At 42.9% G+C, this 12,889-nt stretch overlaps 1 protein-coding gene across 1 annotated transcript in view; it reads left to right on the top strand.

Annotated features, from left to right (window-relative positions):
- EVC (EvC ciliary complex subunit 1) overlaps positions 1-12,889 on the top strand; it is a 609,121-nt gene that overhangs the window by 514,243 nt on the left and 81,989 nt on the right. The window lies entirely within an intron of this gene.

Consider the following 12,889-nt stretch of genomic DNA (forward strand, 5'->3'; position numbering starts at 1 on the left):
ATATCTGATTCATACCATTTAAGTCCCAATTGGGATACTCCAACATTTATCTGAATGGAAAATATTTCTATTATACAAAGTAAAGAAATCCTACAAACTTAACTTGGATCCTAGTGACCCCATTGAACAGTTCTGTTATCAAATATCCCAAATCTATAATGGTAGTTGACAGTTGGTCAATTAGTATTTCTTATATTCACATATGAAAAGCTCACCTCCTCGAGTATATTCAACTTTTAATCCTTGCTGTAAATACTGTAGTTGCGTCTGTTGTTATCTTAATGCTTCTATACCCTGGCAATTGAAAAAATGAAATATAAAAGACATGAGGTCATATAACCTGACTGAGTCTATCTGACTATTTTCCCCATTGATCCTTAACTGCACCTAATCTGTACGTACCCAGTCCTGTATCCAATTTTATCTTTCAAGTTATATCCTTTTGTTAAATATTATGGGTGGCGATCCATCTCTCAAATTGAGTCCTTTTGTTAAATATTATGTGTAGCAATCCAGTCCTGTCCTGTAATCCAATTTTAATCCCTGAAACAATATTCAGTAAAAAACAGTCACCTCCCTGAAGGAAAATAAGCCCCTGAGTTTGAGCATCCAATAATAAAACCCCACTTTGTCTTTACGTGACAAACAGTATATTCCACAGAAATGCTTCTAATTTTCTTAAATCCACTGGCAAGTAATTTCTCCAGTATATGCCTAATTTCCCAAATAGTCAGTACCATAATCTGTATCAAGAAAAGAAAAATGCCATCCTATAACACCTAATTCCAAGATACTACTCCTCTTTCTGCCTAAAAAACAATCCACAACCCAAGTACATAAAATGTTCCCTCTCAGAGTATCCTATGTGCTTCTAATTTAACATTCTACCCCAAAAGCCTGTCTAACATAGTTCCACAGCTTTTACCTGTACTAGGCGTCCAATTCAGCGACGCCTTTCCGGCTCTCGGCCCGATAAATCCGGAATGCGAGTTCGGTACCTACACATTCTCCTTTTAAATTGTCATCCACCAATCCCGCCTGAATCTGTTAATAAGGTAGCCAATCTTTGCCAAGATCCACAAGGAGGTTAATTACACCTCTGTTGTGGTGTTTTCTCTCTAGTCTGCTACCCCAAAATAAATGTAGTAGGCATGCGTGGCTTTTCGCATGTAGTACAAGAAGTCAATGCCATTTCCTCGCTAGTCTGCCTGCTCATATTTCAGCTCCAAAATAAATGCACCCTATCCAAATATTCTCTATTGCATTAAATTAAAGTTACTACATCTAAAAATGCCTCAAGCTTCATCCACAATAACTGACATCATTCAGAATAAAGAAAATGAATTGAACAACTGACATCTGGAACTTTTTTTTTTTTTAAGAGAGTTAATAGCTATAGTAATTTTGTCTTATGTGATTGGTTTATTAAGAGCTTCTGTGTCTTTTTCCGAAAAGTCTGAGAAGCTGGAGGGATTACAAAAAAGCTCTGCAAGCCTCCAAAATATTTTTATCTCTGGTCTGAGGGGTTATATTACGCTTATATCCTGAAAAGCTCCGACGATTTTTGATTGGTCTGTTTGTATCATAGCATTACCATCTTTAAAGGTTGGGATATTGATAGATTTTTTTGAATCCTTAAGAGTTAAACACAAGAAGTCTATCTGCTATATTACGTTCTAGAAGTTTTATGGCTTTAATTTTAGAAGACCAGATGTGGACCCTTTCACTTATTTAAGTTGCTTAATTTTGGATGTAATTAAAGGATCTAGAGCTAATTTCCAGTCTTATTTCAAGTTGGTGATTTGTTTCTCTGAAAGATTCAGCCTTGCATTTAACCCTTTATGCTTAATGTCCATATTGCCAATCCTCTCTACCCAATAGTTGCTTTCATAGCATCTCAAATTGTTTCAATAGCAATACCAACAGTGTCATTCTCTTTAAATAAGTAAGATAAAGATTGGGAAATTTGGTTTAGAATCTTGATCGGAAAGTATGTTGTTATTCATTTTCCATGGACAGGATTTAGGTTGTATGGATAGATTCCTGCTTAATGTGATACATGCATGGTCTGAAATGAGTATCAGCTCAATTGTGCCTGAGTGGACCAAATTTTTACTAAGAAAGAAATAGTCAGCTTTAGACAGGATATTGTGGGTGTGAGAATAGAATGTGAAATTTCTACCCATCTGATTTGTAGTTTCCAAATGTCTACAAGTTCATTGTCCTCAGCTAGTGTATGTTGCCATCTATGGGAACAATTAGGTCTGTGGGGACATGCTGAAATTCTGTCTAGAGTAGTGTCATATGCAATGCTAAAATCACCCACCAGAATGAGTCGACTGTCTTTGGGGAGTTTGTGTAGTTTTTTTTTACCAAAAGGAGGTATCATCTGTTGTTGGGGCATAGTTGTTTGGATTAAAAAATGAAAAACCTTCTTTTGTACTCCATGTTACTTGTTAAGTTCTGTGAACACGCTCTATCTCAAATTGTTATTGTTATCTGGGTTTTATATCGCGCCAAATCACCGTCAGGTCTCAAGGCGCTTCTGACAGATACAGCAACAAGAAGTAGGATGAACAAGAATGCAGATTATCGGCCTAATTTACAGAGATGCAAATGCGTCTCTGAATAGAAATGTCTTCAAAGATTTCATAAAGAGGAGGAGATTAGGTTCTTTACGAAGGGCCTCGGGTAGCTTATTCCACATTGTAGGGGCTTGGACTGAAAAGGATCTCCCACCTTTGGTCGCCATTTTAAAGAGCGGACATGACAGCAATTGGGAATTGGAAGATCTTAAAGCTCGCTTGGGATTATACACTTCAAGCCTCTCTTTTATATAGGCAGGCGCCTGCCCATAAATTGCCTTATGAGCAATGCACAGGCTTTTAAATTCCACCCTTTGCTGTATAGGGAGCCAATGTAGCCTGTACAATAAAGGAGAAGCATGGGTCTGTCTGGGTGATCTAAAGATTAACCGTGCTGCATCATTCAGGGTGACCTGTAGGCGGTTGATTACATTTTTTGGTAGACCTAGATATAATGCGTTCCCATAGTCGATCCTGGAGACTATTGTTGCCGAAACAATGGTTCGGAGCATGTTGTAGAAAGCAAAGGGACTAACTTTCGCAACTGCCTAATCAAGTTGGTGCAAGATCCAACAACGGCGGATACTCCTGGCCGATCTTAATACCAAGGCTCTTTACGCTGGGGCATGGCTTTGGGGTCGGTCCAAGTTCTTGGGGCCAGAACAGATCATTCCAGGGTGAGGTGGTAGTTGAAACTACCAAGACCTCCGTTTTATCTGGATACATTTTTAGCAGATTCGTCGTCATCCAGCTCACTGTAAACCACAGTATATTTTGGGCCATGGACTGAGCCGATATAAGTGTGTTGAATACTGCAAGCCTCTACAGGCCCAGCCTTGGTCTCCTGGAGGATAATATTATCACTCTTTAATTTCCGAGAATCTAACACCTTCTTATGTTTGATTGGATGCTTAAGACCTTTTGTGTTCAGGGAAAATATTTTAAGAGACGCAGAAACCATCAGTCAAAAACAAATCCAAAATACCATGGTATGCGCAGCGGAAGACCCTTCAGAAAACAATAGAGTACAGGAGGATTAGAGAACAGAACAGATGAGAAAAGCAAAGCAGACTAAAATGCATAGAAGCGACAAATATCACCCTATCATATAGTATTGTTGCACAGTTCTCCAAAAACCATACCCAAAACCAAACCCCATACCCTAAACTTCCCCCTCCCCCACGATCGACCTACCCTGTGGACCCACCCCCAAAAGAGAAAAGGGGACTATGTATGCCTCTAAAACAGGAGTTTGTTCCAAAGAGAGGTCTCTGGACCCGAGCTGCACAATAGTAATAAAACATTTAATAACATGCGAACACTGAGCTAAAACATCATACCTATTTGATAAGAAGAGGCTATTTGATATATCATATATTAACAAATGCCATGTCTAGAATAATAGCTAAAAGGTAAAAAACATGCAGAACTGGAAACCGGCTGCATCAGGTACCTCAGGAATTCATACAGGACAAAGAACTTAAATTAAAATATATATCTCTACCAAGGATGAAGTGCCCCTGGTGTGAATTAATGTGAATATGAGTTAGCAAGAACACATTAGACAGAAAAGTGCAATGTGCTCTGGTATTACTGGACCTATCCGCGGCGTTTGATACCGTTAATCATGGCCAATTACTATCGCGGATTGTGGATCTAGGGATTCAGGGCACGGCTCTGGCCTGTCTGACCTCCTTCCTTAGGGACCGCTCCCAGCGAGTCCAACTAGCAGATTTGGTGTCCCTCCCAGCAACTCTGGCATGCGCAGTGCCTCAGGGTTCAGCTTTATCACCTCTGCTTTTCAATGTCTATCTGCAGCCCCTGATGGCAGCACTGAAGCAGATGGATTGCAGGGTTTATAACTATGCCGACGACACTCAAATTCTGATCCAGATTGACCATTCACCTAGGGCTCACTTGAGAATGCAAGATATTCTCAAGTTCACCTTCAACTGGATGTCAGCCAATTCGTTAAAAATAAACCCTGACAAAACTGACGTTTTAGTAGTTATCACAGCCTCAAACCCCTGGAATGATCTATTCTGGCCTTCAGAACTGGGGCCCTTCCCGAATCTGCCGTGGCTGTATAAAGCCTTGGTATCAAAATTGATGCCTTGTTATCCATGACATAACAGGTGCCGGCTGTGGTCGGAACCAGTGTCAGTCTAATGCGTCAGCTTTGGAATCTGTCTCCACTGTTGTTCTTTGCCACCCCTAGACTGGCAGATTCAGCCCTGATTCTGTTGCATCTCTATTATGGTAACTCTTTATACTATGGTCTACGGAAAATTCTTCTGGCCAGGCTCCAGCTTGTAATGAACGGCGCGGCCAGATTAATCTTCAAAAAACCCAGACATGCACAGGCCACGCCCTTATTGCAGGACCTACACTGGCTCCGGATCATACAGAGAACTAAATTTAAAAGCCTCTGTATTGTGCATAAGCCCTTTCAGGGCTTAGCCCCTAGCTATATTAAGGGCCGACTGACTAACTATACCCCGAGCAGGACTCTCCGGTCAGCTGATGCTTGCTACCTGGTCTGCCCCCAGTTTAATCTCTCGTCCATGGGTGGAAGAGCTTTCTCGACCACAATTCCTCAGGCATGGACCAGCCTTACAGTTGAACTACGCAAGGAAAGGAATCTCCTCCCATTCAGGAAGAGTTTGAAGACTGTGCTTTTCTTAGTGGCATGGGGGTCTCTATGAGCAGGCCACTCTCCTCTTAACTGGCGTTGGACGTCCGCTGATAGCGCTTAGAGACCCCTGGGTGATAATGCGCTTTATAAATTCATATTACCATAACATAACATTAGATCATTTTATATGACTGATACCTTATCTAAAATGTTCTGAACAAGGATAACCATCAGAATGTATGGCAAAAAGATACTTTCCAACATTCATTAGTAGCGGTGAAGAGCACAATTTCACCTGTATATTAAACCAATAAAGTGGTGGAGAGAGTCAGTGAGTGATACTGGTGTTCAGTTAAGATCTCTGGGTTCATCATAAATGCGTGAGTGGCCCTCATGAGGGATCTTTATCCTTGCAAGGGCCTTAAAAGGAAAATGTCATATTTAGAGATCTAAGACCAGTACATAATATAAGGAATTTCTTTCTTCGATCTACCGTTGGCTTGTCATAGTCCTGAGAGATGGCTACTTTGTGACCCATCCCACCAATGACTTTAATATGTCTTGTGCATCCAGAATCAGTTCCGTGTGTTGACATCTCAATGTTCTGAAAATAAGTGCTCTTGGATTAATCGATGAAGCAAAAGTCGTCCTTGCTGGAATTCTGCGGGCCTTTTCTATTTCAAAGCTTCTTTCAAACGATATTTCCAGGACATGCGGGAGCCATGATTCCAAGAAGACAGCACACAACTTTTTGCTTTTTTCTGTGATTTCTGGCATGCCAAAAATCCTCAATTTGCCCCTCTTGTTTCTGTCTTCCAAGTCCCAAAGTTCTCTTTATATTTACATTACATTTCATGACATTATGTCTGGTCTTTTCATCAGTAAGTTCTGGTTGTCTTCAACCTTGCTGATCCTAGATTGTGCCTCCTTTATCCGATTGGCTAAATCTTTAACATCTTGCCTGAGGCCCACCATTTCAACCTGTAGGTTGTCTGTAATAGTTTCTGTGGATTGAATCAGGTCGTGTAGTGAGTTCAGTCACTAGACAATGGTTTCAATATTGTTGGAGGGATCTTGTTTTCCTCTTATTGGAAAGTCTGGAAATGGAGGGTCTTGGTTAGTACACTTTTGTCCAGGTTTCTCTTCTTTTTGTCATTTGGAACCTCTATGTTCACCCCATAAATCCTTTTCTTTCTTGTATGCCATGTTAAGGTGGTTCAGTGTTGTTTCTGCCTAATGCTCGCTCTGTGAGTACACCAGTAACTTCAATACAAACCGCAATAGATAAGCATAGTGCAAGCAAACATATATAGTGACACACAGAATTTATAGTTTGTGTTCTCTGCGACCTTGGCACTTGACTTAGTCTCATTTGCCTTTTGTCACATTTCTAAAATTATCTTGCAAAAAGAGCCATCTACTGAAAGAGTTTGAGGTGGTTTAAGGTTTTTTCAGGGGGAGGTTCTCTACACTTGTAGCCATCTCCTGAAAGAGTTAAGGTGATTTAAGGTGCTTTGAGGGAAAGGCCCCTCTGCACTTGTACGATGAGTCTGCAAGGCAGGGATGACTGAAAAAAATGGCCGGATAAGCAAAGACTGTCACCGTATAAGCTGTAATAGGTTTAGCGTTATGGAGAAGTACTATGGTAATGCACTCTTCTGACTTCAATTAGCAGATCATAGTATTACAATTACATGTGCCATTTTGTGAACATGATAAAACCAGCCTTATAAATCCAAGCAGGCTTCATCATCTAGGCTGAGGTAAAATGAGATGAGGGTTTCTCCTCCTACATGTAGCAGAGTAAAGGGTTAAACACTGTGGGTGACACTGCAGTCATATTAACAGGCACAAAACTTGTGAACAGGAAGCCCCGGCAGTGTAGTTGGGAATATGCCTCTTTTTCATGACTGAGGCAGAATGAGGTGAGGGTCTCCCCCTTCATGCGGCAGAAAAGCATGGTGGTGTTAGGGTATTCAGCGACTGACTGTTTCTAAGGGATTGCACCCTCTTGCCTTCATTAGATCCTGAATGAACCGCCTACTGGGGCCACTAAATTGTTTTGGTCATTCGGGCGCCATATTAGGTACTGAAAAACAGCCTTCAGTGAGGTGGTGAGGCAAATAAATATTAGAAAGCAGCAGGGGGCTCAGATTCCAACCAGCTAAATATTATTGCACTCTCCTACCTCTGATGAAGCTAGTAAGTTTGGTCATTCATAGGCCTCTTGCTTATTAATATGCAGAGCACTGCATGGCGCGCATGGGTGCCACCTTAGATCCGGTGACGATTTCCTCCATGGTGCTCGTGTCTTCAGTCCAAAAAATGTCATATCAGCCAAGAAGTTTATTTCCATGCGTTTGTGGCACAGCAGTGAAACTGCAGGATTAGAGAGGGGAGCACTTCCCGATAGTGTAGTTTCTGGGGTCAGGAGCCACTCTGGTCCACAGCACCAATCCTACACAACCAACCTCATCAGGCATTATCCATGCCCCCCTTTAACCAATTTAATGTTGCCTAATGTTCTTACTTTAGAAAGGTTTGTCAACTGTGCTGACATTTTAGCTCATGTCCAACAAATCACTGCAGGTTTCATTGGGCAATGTTGAACTCACTGAGCTATCCTCATGATTTTTCCATACTCACCATGGAGTTTATACTTATCTTCCCTTCTAAATTCTTCAATTTAGATTCAGGTCCTAGTACTCCTGGACTTAAGACAATTGAAGTGGTGTGCTTCCTTGTGAAGGGACTTGATAGGCCAGCAGCAAGCACTTTTTAATCTTTCTGATGCCAGATTAATCAGATGCCTCTTTAGAATTCCCTTCCCTTAACTCTCTTCATCCAGGGTTGTGGGGATTAAATATTTTGTTTAAAATATTTAGAGTTTTGACTTTCCCTCCCTCGTCTAACTGTGCTCTGGGGAAGCTTCTCACAAGAGGTGTCTTTTAACCTCTAATTTAAGCTGTTCAATTTAGGAGTCAAAAAGTCAGTATCCATTTTATGTGCTGCAGCTGGCATACATTTCCTATTCTGTTTAAAATATAACCTTCCACCAGCTTTAAACATATCAAAGATAATTTTGTTTCTGTGGACTCATAAACTTAGTTGTAGGACAGTTTCAGTGTGTTACATGTTTGACAGGAGCAACATAGCCCATTTTCCCAATCTCACCACCCCTAGTAAGGCTTAGCAAGATTCGAGGGTGAGATGCCCCTTTTGTGGAAAGCGTCACTCCTTTCAGTTTATTGGCCATGACACCTCTGTTTGGGCCAATAAACTTTTAAAAATACCACAAGCCACTTCGGTATGACGCTAAGTGATTATATGAAAGCAGTTCTGAGTGTATTGTTTTCCATGAGTGGTGTCAGACATTCATATTGGTAGCAAGGGATACCTCGAGTTGGTGCTCTATACCCAGATTCTGTACCAGCATGCTCTACCAATCCCAGCTGGCTATCTTAGGCACAAGAGACTAGCATTTAAATGAGGGTTTCAATGTTTGTGATCAATTTTCAGAAAACTGACTCGCTTGAGGCTTTTGTGGCATGAAGACGCTGCCATCTGGGGTCCACTGGAGATTGTTTGGTTATTCCCTGATACATATTTCTGAAGGTGACTTCTCTAGACACCAGGGGCGGTGGGTGACATTTGAAAGTGGTGGGGCGCAAAGTGATTTGCATACAGCACCGTAGCGAGCGAGTGCCGAGTGCAAGGCCGAACCCCAAAAGGGGGGTTTGGGGGGCTTACCCCCCCCAAGAAAATTTTGAAAAAAAAGAAGAAAAATCGTGCATTTTCAAGCAAATTTGAGAAAGCAGGAATTGTGAAAGTGCAGTTATTACATTAATAGATGGCATAACATAGGTAGCTGCTTATTCAGAATAACCACAGAGCTTCATACATTCCGTCCTATTATGCTCAGGTGCTGAATTCAGACTATAAGACTTTCATGGAAATCGCAGCTCTAAGAGTAGAAGAAGTTGCACAGCAGTTGGGAAACAGCCTTCACAAAGCAATGGGGACCCCGCCTTACCTTTACCATTAGAACACATGCGACTATCACGCATGTCTTTCCACACAGATGATAGTGTTAAGGTGAAACAAAATGTACTTAATATGCCATTTGATCAGTAAAATCTGTGTAGTCTCCAAATAGAACAAACACTACAACATTTTTAAAAACAGAGATAACAATGCATTTCTGAGTACCTCAATCAGTATTTTATTTATTCCACAAACAAGTAGCAGCATTCACTTTTTGTAAACTAAATCAGCACGTCTGTCTTTCAGTGTACCTGTTTAACACCCAAATATAGCAATGAGCAACAGAAATTTGACCAGTCAAGCTTGCAACGGGTCTTCCGCTCAACAGCGAAAACAAATTTTAATTTGTTAAAATCAGAAGATTAGGCGGCAGATGATGAATTATGTGGCAAGTCTCTAATTATGCGAAAATTGCCACAGCCGCACAACAACACAATTCCATTCACTCTGACAATGACTAATAAAGTTGAATTAATTTGCCTTCCCATACCGTTTTCCTTTCAGCTTTCTCTGACAAGGTCCTAGTCACATCTGTCTTGTCGAGCATTGTTGATGCACACTGACGGTATTGGCATCCGTTCCCCATTAACCAGGGCACACCTGTCCTTTACTATGAATGTCAGTTTCAATTTCCTGAAATTGAAATCCCTGCATACTTGAGTGCTACCTGTCTTACAATAAGACACCGTAAAGTACTTCAGTGAGTGTAATTTATGCCTAAATAAATATGAAGACTTCTGCAAAAAGAAGTCTCCTTTATGCTTCTAGCCCAATAATCAGGTTCACCTGCCTTCAGCCACTCCAGAGGTTTTATCTGAGAGCGCCTTGGATTCTCGGGCGTGTGTATTCACTTTTCCCAACATGGATGTGGACATACAAGTGTGTACGCAGTTGGATTAAAAAAAAAACCTCTTAAAACGACGCTGACGGTAAGAGGCCATTTGGCGGTCCTGTCGCTGGACATCAGACCGCACAGAACACACAATGCATAATCATCTGGGATAGCAACCAGGCTCCTGATTTAGAGGAGCCGGGTTCAGGGGGCTGCTTCGAACGGTCTCAATTTCAGATCGATTTTGGTGTCATTTTAACCATTCTGGTTGCGGCTCACCTCGTCAGAAATACTAAGCGCTAGATAAATGCTATTGCTCTTGTGCTTGCACAAGCTATTGTTCACCCAAGTGACGCTGGAATTGCCCAAGCCTTCTCTTTGCGATTTTTGCAGCGGCTTACCCCAGCCCCTACAACTTTACTGCTCTTGGGCCCATGCTGCAGCCTCTTTTGAGACTTCCAAACGGGGATTACTAGATATCCAGGAGTGACCAAATGGACTTTTCTGGATCGCCCTGCTGCTGCTGGTAACTAGCACTCGCATCCAATAATTTCTCCCTCTCCCTCTCGTGCATCGCTATAAACGGTTCATCTTTTTTTGCCAGTCCCTCCATATTTGGTGACGGAATGTTTGAAAACAAGCTGTCACAGTTATTATTCGGAAAGTGTTTTTCTTGTACAGCAGTGTCCCGCTTTAATTTTACTTGCACTATTTTTATATTCATCAATTGCATTTCCAATGATTTTGCTTTTGATGATCTCCGTACGCATCCTCCAATCTGTCATTAAATTTAGAGCACGTGTGTGTGCCTGTGTATAAGGACACTGCTAATATTGCAGTCTATGAATACTGCTGTAAGTACAGTGGGGCTGAGGCCCAGGGTGTGGGGTCAGTACACTTCAGTTACGGCACTAATATGCTATGTATTGCAATACCATAATTTCCATCCGAGAAGAGTTGCGCGATCGGGCAGAGCCGTTGGAGATAGGGCCTGGGGAGGACAGAAAATACTTTAGAGGGGTGGGCGCAGAGTCCGGATCTACCCAGAGGGCACAGACTGCACCGGAGATGGGCTGTGAGACAGCGTGCGGCGGGTAGCGGCCCTGGGGCCGGGAGTGCCAGGGCAGGGTAGGGCTTGAGCGCACTCAGGCATCAGTCATCTGACTCTGTTATTAATATTATAATTACATAAATTACATACTACTCACTATTATCAACGACGACGGGTCGACGACAACGACACTGTCTCTGAATGATGAAAACACGTTTTAAACCACACAGGGGGCACACAGACACAGGCAGGGAGGCTGGCTGTCGCGCACCACAGGGCAGACACGAGACACCACGACGAGTCCATGACCACGAGGCGACTAGAACCGGATCCTCCGACGTCAGCAGCCTGAGCAGCGCCGCACGCTGTGAAATGGCCAATCACTGCATGACTACATTCAAGTCAGACACAGTGATTGGCCATTATGCAGTGCTACAGAGCAGCAGTGCACCACCCACGCGCAGCATCCAATAATGGATTGCTGCGCGGTGACCGGCCAATCCTGGCGCTGCATGCAGCACTAGGATTGGCTAGGGAGGCACACTGTCTGCTCGCCGTCTCGCCCTTCCTAACGCTGAGGGCTGCTGCACCCCCCTGGTCACTCACTATGGGAGGGGACCTAACTGCGCATGGTTGGGCTAGTTTCAGCCCCAAGCTTCACATGCGCGCTAGGGGTACCTGTCTCTGCTGCTACAGCGCTGGTGTCACTCAAGCTTTGCAGGACAGCCCCCCCTGCGCGCAGCGCACTCCCGGTCAACTCGGGTGCTGCCCAGATTCCAGGCGGGGCTCGGCGGCGCATAAATAAATTACTGCTGGTGGCGATTTAAAAAAAAATAAAAGTAGTTCAACAATTGCCTTTCAGCCGTGGGTCCATGTGGGCTAGTGGGGCTACGCCCCTACGCCCCAATGGACACACCGCGCCTGCTAGACACATAATATTGTACTGCCTCTTTTTCATGCTTCAATCTAAGGAAGGTAATGTGAAGCCCTAACCGAAACAGCATACCTCAGTTCTCCAGCAGCTTTCTTTTGTTGACAATCAGAAAGATAATGTTCATCTCCAGCACCATTCACTTACGAAGTGTGCGTTACATACAGTGGAGCATTCATATGTCGCAGGGTCTACATGATGTATACTGATTTTGGAAAGCTAGATTATTATTATTGATACCCTAGCTACAGACAAAATAATGCTTGGTGTTAAAAGTTCTCAATTCAGAAATGTTGGCGCCAAAGTTAATCAACACATTCAATTGTTTTCACACATAATCATGGAAAGTGGTCTTTTTACAGCAGCAGGAGTACACAACATAGGCCTGCCAACTCACACAGCTAAACCGTGTGGGATATCCAGTCCCTTCACCATGTCACCCAGGGGAGAGCCGATATGACATGGTAGAAGACCGAGAGCCTAATTTTGATCTTGGCGGACAGGTTACTCTATCACAGCGGTGACCGATATCCTGTCTGCCAAAATATTCCATTATATCCTATGAGATTTAAATTTCTGGGGATGTGATATACGACACGGTTTCGACGGAGTAACCAGTCTGCCAAGATCTAAATCGGCCCTAAGTGATCTGGGACCCCATAATGAGAGTGGGTTTCCGGCTTGTGTGAGGAGGCTTCACACAAACCATCCTTTGGGGGGTTTGCAGCCTCTCCCAGACATAGGCGGAAGCCTCAGAAGATTTTTTTGACGGGGTGGGGTTTTTTTGGGGGGTCTAGGGGGTGGTAGGAAG

This window comes from Lissotriton vulgaris, chromosome 3_2, assembly GCF_964263255.1.
Source record: "Lissotriton vulgaris chromosome 3_2, aLisVul1.2, whole genome shotgun sequence".
In the NCBI taxonomy this organism is placed as follows: Eukaryota; Metazoa; Chordata; class Amphibia; order Caudata; family Salamandridae; genus Lissotriton; species Lissotriton vulgaris.